Source organism: Ochlerotatus camptorhynchus, unplaced genomic scaffold (genome assembly GCF_037179485.1).
Source record: "Ochlerotatus camptorhynchus isolate MF236.1 unplaced genomic scaffold, CSIRO-AGI_Acam_v1.1 ptg000313l, whole genome shotgun sequence".
NCBI lineage: Eukaryota > Metazoa > Arthropoda > Insecta > Diptera > Culicidae > Ochlerotatus > Ochlerotatus camptorhynchus.
In genome coordinates, this window is record NW_027040801.1 from 1,884,108 (window position 1) to 1,904,849 (window position 20,742).

Here is a 20,742-nt window from a genome sequence, read left to right on the forward strand (position 1 = left end):
AATTTGGCAAACGCAGTTATCAACGTAAACGCTGAGTGGTATCACTAAGGCGACTCGACAAAAAATACCCCGCCCGTCAATATTTGAGTGTTTACTGCTCTTATTCACAGCTGATCCAATTTACCTACTGATTGATGTCAGCATGGAAGGAAATACGGCCACGCGACATCGTGATGGACTCTTGTGTGTCATTTCCAAATGCGAAACATGTAATGATCTGCTTTAGGAAAAGTGGATGGGACTGTGTGGGAGGAGGAGTTGAATGCTTCTTGGCGTTTGCTTCCTACGCTTAGCTATTATAGGTAGGAACACGTGGTCGATGCGGGACGGCACGAAAATTGGTTTAGATGCCATGACCTACGGTAACTGACGTATATTTTAAACAGTAGGTTATTTATCTCTTCTGTATCACACTGGGTCAAACAGTTTCGGGTTAAAATGGACACCTTAAAATTCTAAAGGGTGTCCCACATCAAATTGCATCACGGAAAAAACGCTGTAGAAAATTACCTAGTTGGCCGATCCTTTTCAAACATTCAGGCAATAAAATATAACCCATTAGTAAGCTTTTGGAATATTTATTTCATTCAACTTCAATACCATAACCGTACGCTCGCACCTTACGCTTAACTCCACTCATTAGGTTCTGTACAACATCTGGCTGCAGCTTCTTCTGTACGGAAACCAAGGGGCAAGAAAGCTCCTAATCATGAGCAATTTCAGAGTTGCTTTTGAGGCACCTCGAGTAACTCACATTGCTCAGTAGGCAAGATCGCTGTCATTTGCTTTCTCACTTTTCGCATTACAGCAACATTTGAAGGTGCACCTTCATGTGAAGCCGAAAAGCTGCTGTCAAATAAAACTCTGAATTACCACGGCGCCGTTCTGCTGATGGGGGACATTGCTTTTGCTGGGCCTTCCGGATGGTCGTGATTCGGTCCCGTTTTTTGCTATACACCACCGAGATTTTGCTGCGGCCGCAGGAGAAAGTCGACGAAGAGAATCTGTCAGCTTGATTTGTGCATTTTCCAGACGGGTTTTCACTTCGGTTTCGTCCGGTAGATCGTTAATTTCGTTAAGATCGTTAAAGTTCAAACGAGGACCGCACTCACCGGAAACAGCAGCTAATTCATCGTCATCCTCCTCTTTGGCGTCGGCAGTTGCAGCGGCTGCACTGATGTGGCTGAGCATTCCACGGGGTAATGGTTTGTAGCGTTACCTTCGGAGTTGGAATTGGGTGTTAATCGGTTATTGCCCCACCGGCAGATATTGTCTATACCGGAAACTGTGGCGGCGGGTGCCGTTGGAGGGGCCATGGCTAAAATATTACTCACTATTCTATCCAACGGGAATGTTAGTCGAACCGGGATCGCAGTTAGTTATTACCACATTGACTAGTGATCAGTGATGTCAAAAAATCGCATCTAGCGATCAATGAATACGCACACATCTGCTGCAAGATTTTTTGGCATCATCATAAGCTAACGATGAACTCTGACTCTAAACACAAATACGCAGAGAGCATTTCGAAAAGTGAGTAACCAAGATCTCCAGAGAGCAAGACGATAACAACATCATTGCTGTGTGCACTCACGATACATTACTTATACTACGCAAGGCTTGTTGTGAGTGCACGCTACAAACTAAAGATCTCAATGTGTACAGCTGAGTACAAGAAGTTATTCGGATTATGTACAACTGATGAACAACCGTGATCAGATCATGATCATTGCCATAATGATCGTGATTTTTTTTTTTTTTTGCTTTTTTTCAGTCTGTGAATTAGAAAAGATGCATGTATTTATGTTGGCGGCATTGGTCCTTTCGGTGGAGTGAAAAAGAAAGGAACAGTTCACCGTGCTGACAGAACTATCCGATGAACTACTGAGCCAAATGTGCGCTATTTACAGGTGAGGTGCAAGGAAGCTAGTCGACGCTTTTATTCTCATCGCGTTCTAATACAGCAACAGACGTGACGTAGCGCATTCGAAACCGAGAGATTGAAAGAGTCGACTTGTTTGCATCCTCCTCACCTATAGAAACCGCACATCGCCCCGTTTCAGCCTTCGTGTTAAAAGTTAGGGTAGGAAGGTTCAAAACGCACCCCTGGGGTAAAATGGCCCTGCACTGTTTTTCATAGCTTTCCGATTGTCAATTCGTCAATTTAACCATCAGTATTGCTAGTTCAGTGCTTAAACTAGCATTCTGGCACATGATGTTTACAGAATTAGTAATGGGAAAGCAACGTAAACCCGCACGGTGCCATTTTACCCCGGGGGTGCATACCAACCTGGGAATAAACAAATTTGCTATTGCTCTGTAACCCCAAACTGCCAAAGAATGCTACTCACAGAGAGACACTCACTCTCGTCTCGTGAAAAAAGCACATGTTGCGATTTTTGGATAAAATGAGCGAAAAGGGTAACTCACTTCTCTGAGCTTGACTCAGTCTAACAATGTATTTGTTATTTGTGAGTTGCCTACGCAACAACGTATTTTCAAGGTGGAAGAGGACTAATCGTTGGTCGTAGTTTGTACAGATCACGATCTGTACAGTTTACGACAAACTGGAAATCGGATCATGCTCGCTTGATTTCCATCACTGCTAGTGATGCCTTTTCCAATAGGACTGCTGTTACGACTGGAGAAATCTAAGATGATGGAATCGCTGCTTTATAGGTGGAATTTGAGATGTTTAGAAGAATATTGGAAAGCTTTTTTGATCAGAGTCGATCCTTTCGGAGTGACGACTGGGACTGGTTGCTGAGGAGGAAGAACAACCCTTAAAGCTGGTTGGAAGTGTAGGTTGTTATTGGTAGTAAGCAGGCACCGGCACAGGTTCTTCCATAATAAAGGGCGAACACGAAATTATTGCGACACCGAAAATGTCATGCCAATTTTCTTATAATGTTTAGAAACAAACCAAAATTTTAGGGTAGTTTTATACATATATTTACTTCAAAAATCAAAAGAAAAGTTAATCGATGGGGCCTTGAGTGTAAAATTGAACGCATTTTCGCTTGATGCCCTCCATCAAAGTCTTTACAGTGTCATCCGGTACCAGTTTCTCAGTTTTGACGTAGGATTAAGTCTTTCGGCAACATATTGGGGGTGCAATTTAAAAAAAAAACCAAAATCGACCGCGGGACGAAAATAGGTCAGGTTTTGACCACATATACCACTATCAATAGCAGATGAATTTTAATTCTAAACAAGCCAAAGAATTGGGAATTTATCTACCAATCTGCTAAATTGAACACTATTAATTTTCAATAGGTCACTATTGAAAAATACACAAATGTCCAACTGTTGCAATGGTGATCAAAATTATCACCGATTACCTGCAAACAGCGCATTCCCTAACACAGATTTAAAAATCGAATTCGATCCTGTCTCACTGAACGGTGCTCATTCAATCACCGTGTGTGGTGGTGTCCGATCGTCAACGTCAGCAGCAGCAGCAGTGATCAGCGTGTGGCGTACCCCACGAAAGGCAGCCTGCAAGCAGTGAGCTGCAGAGCCCACATGAGCACCCATAGAAGGAGGAAGAAGCCGCTGAAATCAGTTTCCTCGTGAGAAGCTGTGGGTCATCAATGCCTAGCGCGTCAACCTTGCTCCAAACAATTAACAGATCGCCAGCCTCATCCGTGTTGAACACCCTAATAGCTAAGCATTACTCAACCATCACGACTAAACGGTCCTTTTCAGGACCAGCACAAAATTGTTAAAGAGTATTATTTGGACATTTGTCAAGGTCATCAGTTCCCGCAACCAGCTCAGCCTGTCTATAGAAGGTGTGAAATTGTAGGCCTGATTGTATTGGTGACATTAATCATATCGTCCGGCCATTTTCCAGAGACGGAGCTGTTAACGCTGGTAGGAAGTGATAAAAATCCACATATAGAATTTGAAAGAAGTGGAAATAATTCGCTTTAGGTGAGTGAAGTGAACGACAAGTTAAATTTATTAGTCAGGGACAAAATACTGTTTAATATAAATGATTTTTCTTCATACTGTCTTACCTGCTTTACTACCAATCCTCAGAAAGCCAAAAAATATTCAAATTTGTGAGAAACTTAGCTCTCACGAGCTCAATCTCTCAATTGCCATGTTTTTATGACACCCAATTTGTGATTTCCTTTCATAGATTACAAAATATCTGACAGTACAAAACATGTCTGGTACCGCATTTAGATTAACATTCTAAGTCCCTCCTTTTTTACATATTCTGCTCAAACGCTACTTTCTGCCCCGCCCCATTCATACAATTCGGAAGGAAATCCTGAGAGGGGTGAGCTATTTTGAATGCAGAATGTGTAAAGAAGGAGGGACTTCAGTTGTTAATCTAAATGCATATATAGAGGTACCAGACATGTTTTGCACTGCACTGTCCTCTGTGAACAGTTATTGGAAAACAAATTATGTGTAGTTTCCGATCGATGCCACCGCCAACAACAGCAGTGACATCTGATGGAACATGACAGCAGAAGCTTGACAAAATGATTAATCCGTTTTTCCCTCAGCTTTCATTCCGCTTTGCACGATTCGTTTTTTACTCAATCAACCTTGTAGTGACGTCAAAATGTTTGTTTCGATCGGCGCTTACATAGGAAATTTAATATGGATTATAGAATTTTTTGTAGGGGAATTGGCTCTAATGTTGGCCTATGGATCTAAGATTGGGCCCATCGCTAAAAATCTGCTATTTATCAATTTTATCCAGATGAACGCGTCATTGGGACGGTACTATTGAATATTTTTGGTTGCTTTTGAAAATTTAGTTGATTGCTGAATTTATGTATGAGCCAAAATTAGAGGCATAATGTTGATGTAATTAATTGATTATTGAATTAGCACTCTATATACCATGAAAAAGCAGCCTGTTTGTGAGTGAGGAGTTATCACAAAAAAAAATCAATTCGCCAGCTGGTATTTCCCGGCGACTTTACAAATAAATACAATCAAACAAAATCATCATGCAGAACGAGGATTTGTTTCACTTCATATTTCACAAAATTGCTTTTGAGTGTTATGACATCGTCTCCCGCAAAGTTTTCATTTTGACATAGGATTACGTCTCTTGGCAACATATTGGGGATGCAATTAAAAAAAAAAAAACAAAATCGACCGTGTTACCAAAAGTGGTTAGGTGTTGACCACTTATAACTCTGTCAATAACGGATGGATTTTAATTCTCAACAAGCCAATTGATAGGTAATTTTTCTTCAAAGCTGCTAAATTCAATACTTCATCAATTTTCAATAGGTTACTATTGAAAATTACACAAATGTCCAACTGTTGAAATGGTTATCAAAATTATCACCGATTGCCTGCAAAAAGTGGTTTCCCTAACATAGTCGCCAAATATTGATACCGAACACGTAATTCTACGTCAAATCTACGGCCGAGTCTTGGATACAACCTCTTACTTTTTTTTCCATTTTCATAACATGCCCTTCTCGTCTTTGACTGTCTTCTTGCTCTTCCGAAGTTCCCGCTTCATTATTGTCCAGTACTGCTCCACCGGGCGCAGCTCTGGACAGTTTGGCGGATTCATATCCTTTGGAACAAAATGGACAGAATTGGCCTCATACCACTCCAGGACACTTTTAGAATAGTGGCTTGATGCCAAATCTGGCCAAAATAGCGGAGCTTCGTCGTGCTGCTGCAATAACGGTAAAAGGCGCTTCTCGAGGCACTCAGATTTGTAGATCTCGCCATTTACTGTGCCCTTTTTCACGAAAGGCTCACTCCTCAGTCCGCAAGAGCAGATGGCCTGCCAAATGAGATATTTGGAGGCGAACTTCGACATTTTCTTCTTCTTAAATTTGTCGTCCACATCGAACTTGCTCTTGCCGGTGAAAAACTCCAACCCCGGAATTTGCTTAAAATCGGCTTTTATATACGTTTCGTCGTCCATCACACAGCAGCCATATTTTGTCAGCATCTTCTCGTATAGCTTCCGTGCCCGAGTTTTAGCCGTCGATTGTTGCCGCTCATCGCGGTTTGGGAAGTTCTGTACCTTGTATGTATGTAGTCCAGCTCTCTTCTTTGCATTCTGGACGTAGCTCTGCGACATGCCGATCTTTTTAGCCAAATCACGGCTTGAGACGTTGGGATTTGCTTTAATCATCCGCTTCACCTTTCCCTCCGTCTTTTTGTTCTCCGGTCCCGGTTTTCTTCCAGCTCCTTTGCCGTGGTCCAACGTCAACCGCTCCTGGAACCGCTTCAACACTCTGGAGACGGTTGACAAGTCAGGAAATTCCAGGTGTTTGGAAAGAATTTGTTCTCTCAACTCGCGTTGGTTCACCTCCATTTTCGTTGAATCGAAAAACACGACTTCGAGTTTGACAGCATGTACACAATACACATCAATGAGAAAGTGTGCAAAATTTGGTTGATTTTTACCCAATGGTAAAAAAGTTATGCCCTGTTGAATGTGTCGCAATAATTTCGTGTTCGCCCTTTATTCGAGTTATTCGAAAGGCTCGGAACACACTTTGTATTATTTTTAGTTACTATCAAAACAGACGTCTAATATGAGACGTATATGCTTAAAAAGAGCAAACGGAGTAGGCAGAGAAAATATTGAGATACATTGAGTTACTCGCGAGTTACTTGCTGCAAAAAAAGCAACTCAGAGTAAACCTGTCTCACCCCTTGACGGAAACCCACTTTTTCTTCATGTCTTCCTCAGATTTGACCTCCTTGGGATGCTTCCGTAGTGCCTGCTTCATAATAGCCCAGTATTTTTCGATGGGCCTTAGTTCCGGTGCGTTGGGGGGTTCATGTCCTTGCGTACGAAAGTGACCCCGTTGACTTCGTACCACTCCAGGACAAAATTTGAATAGAGTTGCTTCAACAGAGGAAGCAGACGGTAGATCTCCCCGTTTACAGTCCCGGTAGTCACGAACGGCGCACTCCGTTTGCAACATGAGCAGATCGCCAGCCAAATCATGTATTTCTTGGCAAACTTTGAAAGTTTCTGCTTCCTTACATCCTCCGGAACATCAAATTGTGCTGCGCGGTGAACAACAGTTGCCCCGTAAGCAGCCTGAAGTCAGTGCTGCGAGCTGTCAACAATGTCAATTGGCCTAAAATATTGGTCTAGCACTGAATTTCACTTCCGACACTGATATTCGTAGTAGGCATGATATCAGGTGGTACGGCTTTGTTATTACTATCCATTTGAATATCACTAGGGGAAAGTTGAAAATATTACTTTTATCTCAATAAATCAACTTGTTTGTTTAACCGTTGCATTGTTTTGATATTACTGATGAGTTTTCTAAATATTGGTACTCGATTAGCTGGCGTATATAAGAAACATTAAAGGTAGAACTTTTAATATCAGTGGTCCCTTTACGGTGTCAATGTCATTTGCGGACTGACATTGAGGCGAATGATATTGATATTCTAACTGTCTGAACTCATACTGACATCAGGTGGCTAGTGAAATTCAGCATTTTGTAGGTATTGATATTGATATTTTGCAGCACTGCCTGAAGTCCGCCTTGACGTAAGTCTCATCATCTATGATGAGACTATGAGGCTTCGTCAGCATCTGGGTGTACAGTAGACTGATGCAAAATTTCACTTTTTCGCTCCACAGTGCTTAAATGATTTCAAATCGGGTCGTGATTAGCTTCCAAAAGTTACAACTCATTTGGTTAGAAACAGACTTCGCACAAACCATTTGAAGTTTACATGTAAATTACTATGGGAAATCTCAACTTTTTGTTCATTGCCTTCTAGTCTTTTTCCATATTGAGCTGCAAAACAGCTCGATAGCTCTTCTTATAGAAAATTTTCTCAGCTACAACTTTGCTGAAAATCATTTCTATGTAAAACGAGACAGGAAATAGTTATTAATTATTTACGAGATTGGTAAACTTATGACATGATCAAGCAGCTGCTCTGTAGGCAACACTGTATTCTGCAGTGTGACATAGTAGCCATGATTTTTGTCCTCTATTCTACGCCCCAGAAACACCAATGTTGCCTGCTGAGCAGTTGATTGAGCATGATCATAAGACATCAGTGCATTGAACCATTAATAACTTTCGATCCTTTCATTTAATCAAAAAGTGGTCTTGAGCAAAGTTGTAGCTGGGAAAATTTCCTACAAGTACAGTTGAAAACTTTTGAAGCGGACCGATATGGTGAATTATTAGATAGACATGAACAAAAATCTTGGTTTTACCATAGTAATTCCCATACAAACTTCAAATGGTTTGTGCCATTTCAGTTTCTCACCAAATGGGTTCAAATTTTGAGAGGTTAGTCAGGATCCGATTTGGAATCGTTTAAGTATTGTGGAGCGAAAATTTCAAATTTTGCATCACTCTAGTGTACAGTTTCCGGCAGGGCCCCACAAACTCACTTTCAACCGAAAATCGTCAAGTGACGATGAAGCTGTCACCCAACCATCACTTTCAATTGAAAGTCATTCTGTCTTCTCTTCGAGCAGATCCCCGTCAACATCAACAGAACCACTTTCGATCAGCTTTCATGCTGTTTGTTTTGTTCAAATGAACTTACTTTTCCATTGAAGCGAAGCTGTTAGATTCAAATTCGCGCAGTTTTTCTGACTTTTGTTGATTGTTCACTCGGTTCATGCGCATAGATCTGGGCACGTGGATGTCAAATGTATCATTGTCGGGTGGTTTATTTACCCATCAATATGGGTATTTTTTTGAATCGGGGTGATGTCTACAAGTCAGAAATCGATGACCGACGCCATTTTGAAATCCAAGATGGCAGCATCCGATTTCAGAAAAAAAAATTGGGAAATGCTGACGCCCATCAATATGGGTATTTTTGGAATCACAGTGACGTCTAAAGATCGAAACCGATATGCGGGTGACGTCTAGAGAAAAAAAAATTTGATATGCGACGCCATTTTGAAATCGAAGATGGCGGCTTCTAGTTTAAGAATAAGTGGGAAATGCTGTCAAATACTTATCAATAAAGGTATTTTTCGAATCGGGATGATGCCTAGAGGATGAAAATCGATTGTTGGGCGATAAACGAATCCGTAGATTTTGTTAATTTTATTCCGGCAAACGAATGGAAAAGATTAAAAATTTCCTGAGAAGATTGGTAAAGCTTAGGTCGGGAACAATCATTTAATTATGGTAGACTCACTTTTGGTGATTCGTTACCGCAATGATGGATGAGTTGGTTTTCTTCCTATTCTTCGGCTCTGGGTAACTATTAGAGGTATACGTATATGTTTAGTAATAAGTACACTAGGTTTTCTGCGTATTCTCACCTTAGGTAAGTTTAGAAAGGTATGAATTAATTAGGAAATTTAGGTTTAGATTAATCGGCACTTCCAATAGAATAGCAATTAGCTGTAAACAAAAGTAGTTTAGGTTAACTTCTGTGTTTTCACTTATTCAATTCTACACATATTGTACAGAGACGAACCAGCCCAAGGCTGAAAGTCTCTTTAATAAAGAAAAAAAAAAAAAATCTACACATATTACTCGATAAAGTTCAATAATTTCACTAGTACCTAATCTAGTACTATTAATCCAGTTTAGTAGCAGCAATTAAATAGCTTTAAGGTAGTTTAACACTAGGTTTAACGATAGAATTAGGCAATTTTTAAAAAGGGTAAGCAACTGGCTGAGCACTTTCTTCAATGGCTGTTTTGTTTACGATCGGTCGATCGTATCGATCGACGTTGCCCTTTTCGCTGACCTTCCACACGCTTGGCGATCCCCTGTCCACGGCCTGGGTGTGGACGTGTTTGATCGTAAGCGTTAGCATCAGTGGGGTCGTTGGGGCTTGTCGGGCCACTAGACGTGGCGGGATTAACATCGATATTCGACGCCATTTTGGAATCAAAGATGGCGGCTTGCGATTTACGAATAAGTGGAAATAGAGTCAAATACACATCAATATTGGTATTTTTGTAGTCGGTATGAAGCCACACAGATCAAGAATTGATATGCGACGCCATTTCGAAATCCAAGATGGCGGCTTCCGATTTCAGAACAAGTGGGAAATATTGTCAAATGCCCATCAATAATGGTATTGGAATCGGGATGGCGTCTAGAGGCCGGAAATGGATATCCGACGCCATTTTTAAATCCAATATGGCGGCTTCCTATTTCAGAAAAAAATGGGAAATGCTGATGCCGTTCCATCAATACGGCTATTTTTGGAATCGGGGTGACGTCTGGAGATTGGATCCGACGCCAGTTTGTAATCCAAGACGGCGGCTTCCGATTTGCGAAAAAGTGTCAAATACCCTAAAATATGGTTATTTTCAGATGTCGAAAATTGATGTCACGCGGTCTATAAATCCAAGATGGCGCACAGTGGGCAAACATTGACAAAACCGCGACTAAATTGAATATTTCGGCTGCCAAACGGTTTCAGCCAACATGTTCTACATATTCTCAAAGGAAAAAAAAATCTATTATTTCTGGTTCTCCGGATAATCTGGATTGACCGATAATGTGGCCACATTATAAAAATTGTCCTAGAGCCTTGCGATTTTTTTCTATGTTTGTTCAGAATCATGAGAACAAAGCGTATTTAACTTGGAATATCAAGGTTCTAGGACAATTTTTATAATGTGGCCACTTTATCGGTCAATCCAGATTATCCGGAGAACCAGAATATGGCCACTATACCCCAAAATATAGTTTCCATGTTAAATACACTTTGATCTCTTGATTCTGAACAACATAGAAAAAATCGCAAGGTTCTAGGACATTGTTTATAATGTGGCCACTTTATCGGTCATTTCGGATCCTCGTTTAGGCCAGTAGAGTTTCCCTAAGGGCGTATATGATGTCTTTACACCATATATATTTAGTACTATCAATTTACAGTAATATACGTTAAGTAAAGTGTAAAATTATGTCGATAGATAGTGGCATTTCCTACTTTACCGGGAACTCGTGTTGATCCCGGCCCTCTATCTCGGTACGCAAAAGTCTCCGGCCAATGAGACTACCACCAATTGATTCAGCAGATTTTTTTCCTTTGAGAACAACATGTATAACATGTTGACTGAAACCGTTTGGCAGCCGAGATATTCAATTTAGTCGCGGTTTTGTCAATTTTTGCCCACTGTGTGGCGGCTTTGGTTCAGACCTGAGTGGTGCGAAGACGGACCTTAAAATCGAACCACTTTCGAGCTGTCAAATCGAACCACTTTTTTATCATTGTGGTTCGTTGAAATAGATAGAAGTATTGTTATCGTCCAAAATAAAAAATAAATATTTTTCAGTAATGTTTTTGATCTTTTTAAAAACGTGATTCGAAACGACTCAAACAATTAAAAATAACTGTATTATTGCGTATTTTGGACCAAAGTAGACTCCTGCGCTGAAAAAAAAACCCCTCCGATTTTTTTTCGCTCAGGAACGACTGTGACTTCGGAGAACGTTCTAAGGAGATTTGTGATGATAGTACAAAAGTTCCAGGAAATTTCAACAGATTTTTCCCGCGACAGAAGAGGTTTCAGTGGATATTTTAGTTGCTGCCAGCGAGGTTCTACGGGGGTTCTATAGAGTTTTCATGTTCGAGTTTCACACGATTTGGAGGAAAGTCAAATCGTTGCCATTGGAGGTCCCAGGGAATTTCGACAGCACTTCCATAGATATCGTCGGCCACATTAAATTTGCATCTGATTTGCAACAATTTATACAAATAAAAATTACTATGTTTGATTGCAAGTCAGGTAGAGGATGTGTCAGGGTTTTATTCTTTCTTGACTTCCCTGAAATGAAAAGTATATTTTGCAGACAGAAGCATGGTCCCCATTCACCGTGCTATGTCACCATTTCATTTACATGCACGGTATTCATTTACCGAACATGTAGAATTTCATTTAACTTTGTTTAGAAATGATCAGAAACATAAATCGAGTGTAATTCACTATTTCACAAACGCTTAAGAATTTGATTTGCAAGGGCACGATGAATGGAGGATCAGGGATTTTATCCCAGGGCACCGTTTGGACTGAACCCAGGCCATACTGGGGTGAGAGGCAACTATGCTTACCACTCAACACCGGTGCTCAAAGTTGGGGGTGGGGGGGGGGGTCTGGGAATTGAACCCATGACCATCCGCTTGAGAAGCGAACGTGTAGCCTACTACGCCACGAACTCCCTCATGAATAATAGTTGTTTTATACTGGAGTTTTTATTTGCAGGTGTTAACAATTTTAGAGTACGCTATAATCTTAAACGGTGCCGTGACAATTGCAACTTGAACCAACGATGTTTCATTCTTCTCAGTAAAACACGGATGGTTTCCCAAATACCAGGGGTACTGTGTTAATTTCAACATTTAAGTGAACAAAATAAAACAGCACTTAAATTTATTTATTGTCACGTGCAATAGATTTAAAAAATACTGCGTGGCAAAACTTATACGTCTTTTTCGAGTGCATTTTTACATAAGAAAATGGAAATAGATGACTTTGAGCTTGATAATGAATCACAAATTGTTTACACTTATATTGGTTAAGAATACAAAACTGTTTCTTGCCATCAAATACGAGTCCCTATTCAGCACAAACACATTGATAAGCCTTTGCATCCCACTTCAGCACACAATGAAGGCAAAAAAGGAGTCGCTTGGAGTGCTTCTTTTGTTTTCGCGAACAAAAGGTGTAAATATTCATACGTTGTCCTCTTGAAGGCATCGTACCAAACGTATAATTGACTCGTTAATGCCGAAGTCGTAGATTTCATCGTTTCGGTGTCCAACTTGACCGACACTATTTTTAATTCTTCCTGCACGATAGACCAACAATGGGGAATTAGGCCGCAGAGGCTCTCTACCCTATTTTGTTTGTTGATTTCAAATTCAATTTAAAAAATGTCTCACCTTTGCTTTGCAATATTTTTCAGTTCCAGCGATCGTCAATCTTCATCGTTAACAACTTTATCACTTTCGTCAATTGTTTCACTGATAAATGGACCATCATCATATGTTCGCAGTGTAGGGATTGCATTTTTATCACGATAAGCAACTGAATTCAGATGTTTTACACAATTTTTATCAAAATGAATACTGCACAACCGGTCACTGGGTTTGATTTGAAAATTGAGATCCACTTCACAGAAACTGAGCCACTCTTTTCGTACTGCTGAATCCTTGGGAAACCTGAATAGGCTTCGCTTTTCGTCGTGTCCATCTTTATAATTGCAAAAGTGAGCAAAACACTTCATTCTGAATTTTATTCCACTCCGTAAAAACTCCAGCTATGAACAATGTCAACAAACAATCACAAAGTCACGAATCGGCTCTGCACAAAAAGCCGTTTGACACTTCTCTCTACCAACCGACGGTGATGAAACGTTTATTTCAACACTACCAACATGAAGAAAATTTCACTTCGCACCACTCAGGTTCAGACAAGCTGTGAAATACTGCCAAATATCGATAAATGTGGGTTTTTTAGGAATCGATGTGACATCTAGAAGCCAGAAATCGATGTCCGACGCCATCTTGAAATTCAAGATGATGGCTTCAGATTTCAGAAGAAGTGTCAATTCAAGAGCAAATTTTCATTACGTTGAAAGTAACAAAGGTAAACAAAGTCGAGCTATCAGTGTCAATCGATGCTCCTGCTATTACACTATACTGAGTGGTGCGAAGTGAAATTTTCTTCATGTTGGTAGTGTTGAAATAAACGTTTCATCACCGTCGGTTGGTAGAGAGAAGTGTCAAACGGCTTTTTGTGCAGAGCCGATTCGTGACTTTGTGATTGTTTGTTATATACTATATACTGTCCGAATATAGGATCACATCCCATTTTTAAATTTATTTACCAGTCAAATTGCTTTTTGACGTAATGACCTTCCGATCAAAATAGTTTTCGATGTTACTTAAGTCACCCGATTTCTATGGAGATGCCGTTTGCCTTAAGTAACAGCACTGAGAAACCCGTGAAAAGTGTACTTTCGTCGTTTTGCTTTCTCATTATTAAAGTGAATAAATCGAACTGTTTGTTGCTAAGATGATTTCGGTGGTCCTAAAATGATGAATGGGATGCACGTAAGGAGACGTAATTGATAATTCTCCCGAATATCCTGGTAAATACACTTTGACTTAAGTAACAATAGGGGCCACCAAACGACGTATAATAACTTTTGACTTAAAAACCAGTATTTTTTAACATGAAAGCTAGCGAATTGCATTTGTATGATTAGAACCCTGCTATATATGTTAAACATTGCTATCACTATGAGATTATACGAGTTTAATTGAAAATAGGAATAACTTTTCTGTCATCAAAACAAAACTTTATTTTTCTCGGATTGGTGCGAGTGTTACTTACGACATAATGAAAATTTGCTCTTGAATTAGCCTACACTCAAAAAATTGCACACGTTTGATCGAAGTGTTTAAACACTTGATTTTTTAAATGCACAATCACATTTACTTTAAGTGTATTTCACCTTGGTTCAATGTGTTAAACACGTTAATTTCTGGTGTTTCAAACTTTGAAATGTTGAAAATCATTCACTATATATTCAAGTGTATAGCACATTGAATCACACTACTGTTCAAAACAGATGGATTTAAAGTGTTTTGCATTTCAATACGAAGTGAATTGCTTGCTCAGAAAGGTAAACATCGAAAACAAGAGTTGTGACTTTATCCTATCAACCCGCCTCATATATGATGACAACCGTGGCACAGTGAGATCGAACGAAGACTCCGGCAGCAGCTCACCCCAACAGTCCATGATCGAATCCCAAATCAGATCCATTAAAAAGATATGTGACAGATCCTGGCCTCTGGCAGTTTTGTTTATATATTTGTCGATTCATTTTTAGAGTCGGTAAAGTAGAAGTCGATAAAGTAGAATATTGAACTATGATGTGCAAAGCTATTGATATCACCATATGAGGCACATAGAATCCAAGTGTGTCACAATTCAAATCCACAGTGTTCGGGCATGGTTCATAGCATAACATTCACACATGAAATGGATGTGTTTCACAACATGCGCAAAATTAAGTGTGAGACACATGATGATGACGTGTGGAATTTTTTGAGTGTACAAATGGCATCGAATATCTACACTGAGGCAAATAGACTTAAGAATTTCATAAGCGCAACTTATGAAATATTTTCGTCTAACATAACGTAGCTCTTATACGCCTTTAGCTATTTCATTTTCTCAAGCGTTGAAAGACGATTGGTCAACACACGAGCTCCGTATTCTCAACGTCCATGGTTCGGTTCCAGCCTGCTCCGATTTATTATTTTTTTGTCATTATTATTTTTCATAAGACAAATCAATGAAATTCATACTGATTTCTTGTGGCTAAAATTCATAAGTGTTTCTCATGGAATTCTTACGTTCTTTTGCCTGCGTGTATTTTCAGCATCTACGCGTCGTCCCCGTTCCGAAAATACCCGGAGCTTAGGGTATTTGACACTTTTTGTGAAACCCGATGGCCACCATATTGGATTCCAAAATGGCATCCAATTGTCCCTGTTCCAAAAATAACCATATTATAGGGTATTTGACACTTTTTATGAAGCCCTGTAGCCGCCGTATTGGAGTCCAACATAGATCTCGATTTTCGGCATCTACGCGTTGTCCCTGTTCCGAAAATACCCATATCTTAGGGTATTTAACACGTTTTATGAAACTTAATGGCCACCATCTTGGATTCCAAATTGGCGTCAAATATCGATTTTCGGCATCTACGCGTCCTCTCCGTTCTGAAAATACCCATATTGTAGGATATTTGACGCTTTCTGAATCCTGATGGCCGCCATATTGGATTGAAACATAGCGTCGGATATCGATTTTTGGCATCTACGCGTTGTTCCCGTTCCGAAAATACCCATATCTTAGGGTATTTGACACTTCATTAAAAAAATGGCCACTATCTTGAATTCCAAAATGCCGTCGGGATTCGATTTTTAGCATCTACGCGCCATCCCCGTTCCGAAAATACCATATTGTAGGGTATTTAACACTTTTTCTGAAACCCGATGGCCGCCATTTTGGACTTTCCCTGACCCTATCGGCAACCGATATTGTTCTGATACTATCCGGATACTATATGTTGATGCCTGCGTCGTCAGGTCAAGTCGAATGAGCCCCGAATTGAAGTGAAAGTGGAAAAAATCCAAGGAAGCAGTTTTCGAGTCATTCATTGCGTCAATTGAAACAAGTCTTTGCTTCAAATGAAATGAACTGAAGCACTTGACGAACGAAACAAGCAATAGTCCAGTCATGTTTGAACAGATTGAATGTTCATCGTGACTCGATAACAAGAATTATCGTGTTTCCGATGATAAGTTTAAGGACACCCAAAAAACCATGCAAATATGTTTTGTTCAATTTTCGATCTCCAAAGGTTATTTGAATGGTATGGATGGTATAGCATAAGGGAAGATCTATTAATTATGTCACGCAAATTTGGCCTATTTTCAACACCCCCTTCCCCCCCTTTGTCACATTTTTTATATGGACCTTAATTGTTTTTTGTAAGGCTCGTCACAGTTTCACCCTCCCCCTAAGTGTTCTACTACTACTTTTATTTCAAAATTTGGCCAACCCAATTCTGAGAAAATCAGTCACGATTCTTCAGAGTAAGTTTTGAAAAATATTGTAACTTTGGGTGAACTTTTAGCACACAAAATTTGAAAATTATATTGAACAATTTGCCTACGAGGAAAGTTCCATTCAAATGATCTAAAGAGAACGAAAATTGGACGTAACATGACAGAGATATGAACATAACAAATTTGTGATGTTTTTTTGGGGGTGTCCTTAAACTTATGCTCGGGAGTGTACACGAACATGATATTGCTCGAAATGAAGCGATTCTGCGAAGAGTTCATTTTCTTTTCTTTGTTTCGAAAATGCAGAACCCTGGTTTCCGGGCCCGTGACTTTCCCACCGTATTTTGCCGTTCGTCGCGATTTGGAGCCTTCTGCACTTTGTACGTATGCAGTCCCTTTCGGTTCGCCGTCTTCAAAAAGCGCAGTACAGCCAACAATCAATATGAAACTAACGATTTTAAATTGGCTCACAACTTGACTAGCGTATTGGTCCCAAGCAAATGATTAACGTACCCCATTCTAGTCAAAATTCTAGTACTACACAATGTTTGTTTTGATTCGCTATAAATGACAGATAAAATGAGGGGTTAGTGGATTTTCCTATGTTTCGAGGGGTGAATCGATTAGCTTGGGACCGAAGAGAGTACCAGAGCTGAGCCAAAAAGTTGAGCACGTTTCTTCGGGACCTTCTGGTCTTAGAGTTACCTCTATGGTACAGCTGCTTGAGTTGAGGGCACGTCTGCTAGCGCGTCCCGTACGCTGGCAGGCAGACTGTGGAGGCAACGAAGATGCTCGAATTGTGGATATACGCATAACACGTGATTCACCGTCGAAAGAATAGGGCAGAATTCAAAGGCTCCTCCGCTAAAATCTCGTGAGATTAGGGAGTGTCCTGTCCGCAGTCTGGGAAAAAAATCCTCTGGTCTTTCCTATGTCGCCGTTAATTTTTCTAATCAACGGAAGTATGGCACTGGACCATTCCGTTGCCCACGCTGTCCGCACTGTGCAAGTGATCCATCTCTTCACGTCCTGCAACGGCACCTTGTGCGAGTACCGAGGACCAGATGGGCCTGGGATCCCACAGTGTCCGTGAATCCATGCGCAGGTAGTGTTTGGTGGCGCAACCTTCAGGATGCCTTGGATTCAGGGGTGGACGAAAGGGCCTGAATAACACTGTGGAAGTCTGACAGGAACAGGATTGGGCGATCCGCAGGAACCGTGACGGCATGAAGAACACCCGCTGCTTCTGCCGAGAACACCGAACATTGTTTTGGCAGACTTCTACTCGTTGGGGAAATGTCACCAGCGATTCCCATTTCGACTCCAGCTCTCGGTTTTGACTCGTCTGTGTAACAATGCATGTAGTTTGGGTACAATCCGGTCAGCTCTGCTACCGACCTCCTAAGGGCTACGGAGTTGTCTCCGGCTCTGAACTTCTCCTTTATCCGGCTGTCGATGTTTGGTGCGGGAAATTGCCAACTCTTATCTCGGTACCAATGAATCTTGGCCACTGGGGGAGCTCTGCGCTGGCAATTGTACGGAGAACTCTGTCGCCCTCGCTGAGGAGACTGATTCTGTCTTTTCCGGCGGTATTTGCTGAAAACGCAGTGACTTTTTTGGCAATGGCTGCGTAGATGCGGTACCGGAAAGGGAGAGTGCCGGCTTCCACACAGCTGGCGTCGAGGGTAGATTCGCATGTAGCTATTGTACACCGGAGCGAGTATTTGCATTGCCTTGTCGGTGGCGATGCAGGTCAGCTCGAGTCCATACATCAGCCGGCTGTCTACGATGACCCGGGCAACACGGAAACGTATTTCTCTGTTGTTGGACCGGTGGGGACGGGAGATTGTGCGGATGAGGTTGGTTCTGCTTGAAGGTGCTGGTCAAAGCTCAGCGACCGGTCAATGACAACCCCCAGCAGTTTCACAGTTTTCTTCAATGGGATGGCTTGATTACCGATCTTTATGGAAGGTCCGCAGACCCGATGCTCTTTCCAGCAGGCAGCTGAAGGCTCTAATCCTCGTTCGTCCCGGAGTTTGACCGGTGGCTACGATGGCGAAGTTCCGACCCATTGCGCTCACTTGCTGCATGGCAAAGGTGTTCGAGCGGATGGTCAACCGACGCCTGAAGCAGTTTCACGAGTCTGGCGGCCTTCTAGACCATCGCCAACTTGCATTCCGGCAAGGCCACGTTACATCCACGCATGATGCTACATGTCAGAATAGAATACTTAACTTCAGATTGGCCCCGCCTTTTGAAAATGATCACCAATCATGTTAGGCAGTCCAAATGACCGAAGTAACAATCATGTACCCATCATTTCAAACTGTACATTGGTCAATTTTTGAAATAAGATTATCTTAAATAAATGAAAGTAAATTTGGATGCGTGTTTTTGTATCTCATACAATGATAGAAAACCAATAGTTTGTATCGCTAAGCTTTGTTACTCAGGACCTTTTGAAAAGTGACGCGAGATTCAGAATTAAAATCCATCATCTCTGAACCAAAATTAGACCACTTTTATGCCGTGACCGACTTTGGATTCTGAAATTGCACTGCCAATGTTGCGTTAAAAATATATGGTGTGTTAAATTTAAACATATGGGAACTGACATCCGATTGATGACCTTGAAAAATGTCCAAAACATATTCTTTATCAAATTTATGGTGGCCCTGAAAACGACCGTTTTGTCGTGATGGTACTTTTGAAAGAGGCCATTGTGATCATTGGGTCTGAATATGTCCACCATTGATCTTATAGTAAAATTCTTATGTGATTTGAGGTGTCGCAAGATGAGTTTTTGATATACAGTGCCTTCCCGTTTTTGGAAACACGACCTCATCAACTAATTCTTTCTTCAAATTTGGGCTAGCACTTTCTGGGAACTAATTCATGACATTTCAAGTAGATAGGATCCCCAAAGAGGGGTCTAGTGATATCAGAAATGGAATTAAGCGTTGGATGGATTTTCTAGAAAGTGAAGAAGACGGGAAGGTTAGCAGCGCCGGTGATGTAGTGGTAAGCGTGATTATCTCTCACCCCAGCAGGCCTGGGTTCAATCCCAGTCGGCGCCGCCGGGATGTTCTGAGGCATATAACATCTCTGATCACGCCTTTCTTCGGAAGGGTCTCTGCGGAAAATGAGTCAGTTACACTCATACGAACTTTCATACATACATACATACATACATATATACACACATACAGAAACATTTTCCGATCCCGTTGAGATCAGTCTATTGGTATATGCCATTCGTCTCTCCGGGTCTTGGAACGAAATTGTATTTTTCAAGTGATATCATAGCCTTTCGGTACACCTTGGTGTACGAGAAAGGCGGTTGGTATCAGCAAATTGTGATATATTTATCTAAGTTTTTCTGACCCCAAGTGTGTAATTATTTTGCAAAATGTAATGAATATGTTGCTTGATATATCTTATTTTAAAACTGTATTTGTAATATCATTACAACAGTGTTAGTGTTTAGCGCCAATTCATCGTACTTGGCTTCGTTGTACAGTACTTTCCATTTCTCGATGATATTAATTTCGATATTCCTTCGAATCATTTCAGCAACCCTGATCCTGATTTATCAACACTTTTTGAGCATGAAGTATCTAGAATCGTATTAATATGCTTATAAATTGCTCTTTGATTGTCGGTTTCTCCATATTAAGGTGGTGGACTAACTAAGATCTCACTAAGATGTGCTCGTTCCCCTGCAGCTGGCGTGCAAAAGGACCAGTACTAAGTAACTAACGGATTTCCACACTACACGGCATATAAGATCGACTCAAATTTAAGTTTAAATTACTCAAACTCTAGAAAACGTAGTTTACTTGTAGACTTTGTAAAATTGTCGAGCCTCATAAATCTTTTTTTAATATGTCGAAAATCGACGAAAACTTTACTCATTGTAGAAGTATACACTCAAAGAATGAATCACATATCCAATGGAAAACATTCATTAGAATTTCACATTACTTTCATGTGATATTGCGCCACAAAATCACATGAACCTTATGTGTCAAATGACATTTTTCCTGTAAAAGCTCGGAAAGTTTTACTCAGTCTATGAGTTAACTATATTTCAAGAATATGAGTGAACGAATCGCAACTTTGAATCGACGAGTTTTGCGGATGTTGTAAAAAGAGACAGTCGTGCTAGTAAAAGTA

At 40.7% G+C, this 20,742-nt stretch overlaps 1 protein-coding gene across 1 annotated transcript in view; it reads right to left on the reverse strand.

Annotated features, from left to right (window-relative positions):
* Positions 1 to 20,742, reverse strand: part of LOC135707484 (alanine aminotransferase 1) — a 64,455-nt gene that overhangs the window by 3,181 nt on the left and 40,532 nt on the right. The window lies entirely within an intron of this gene.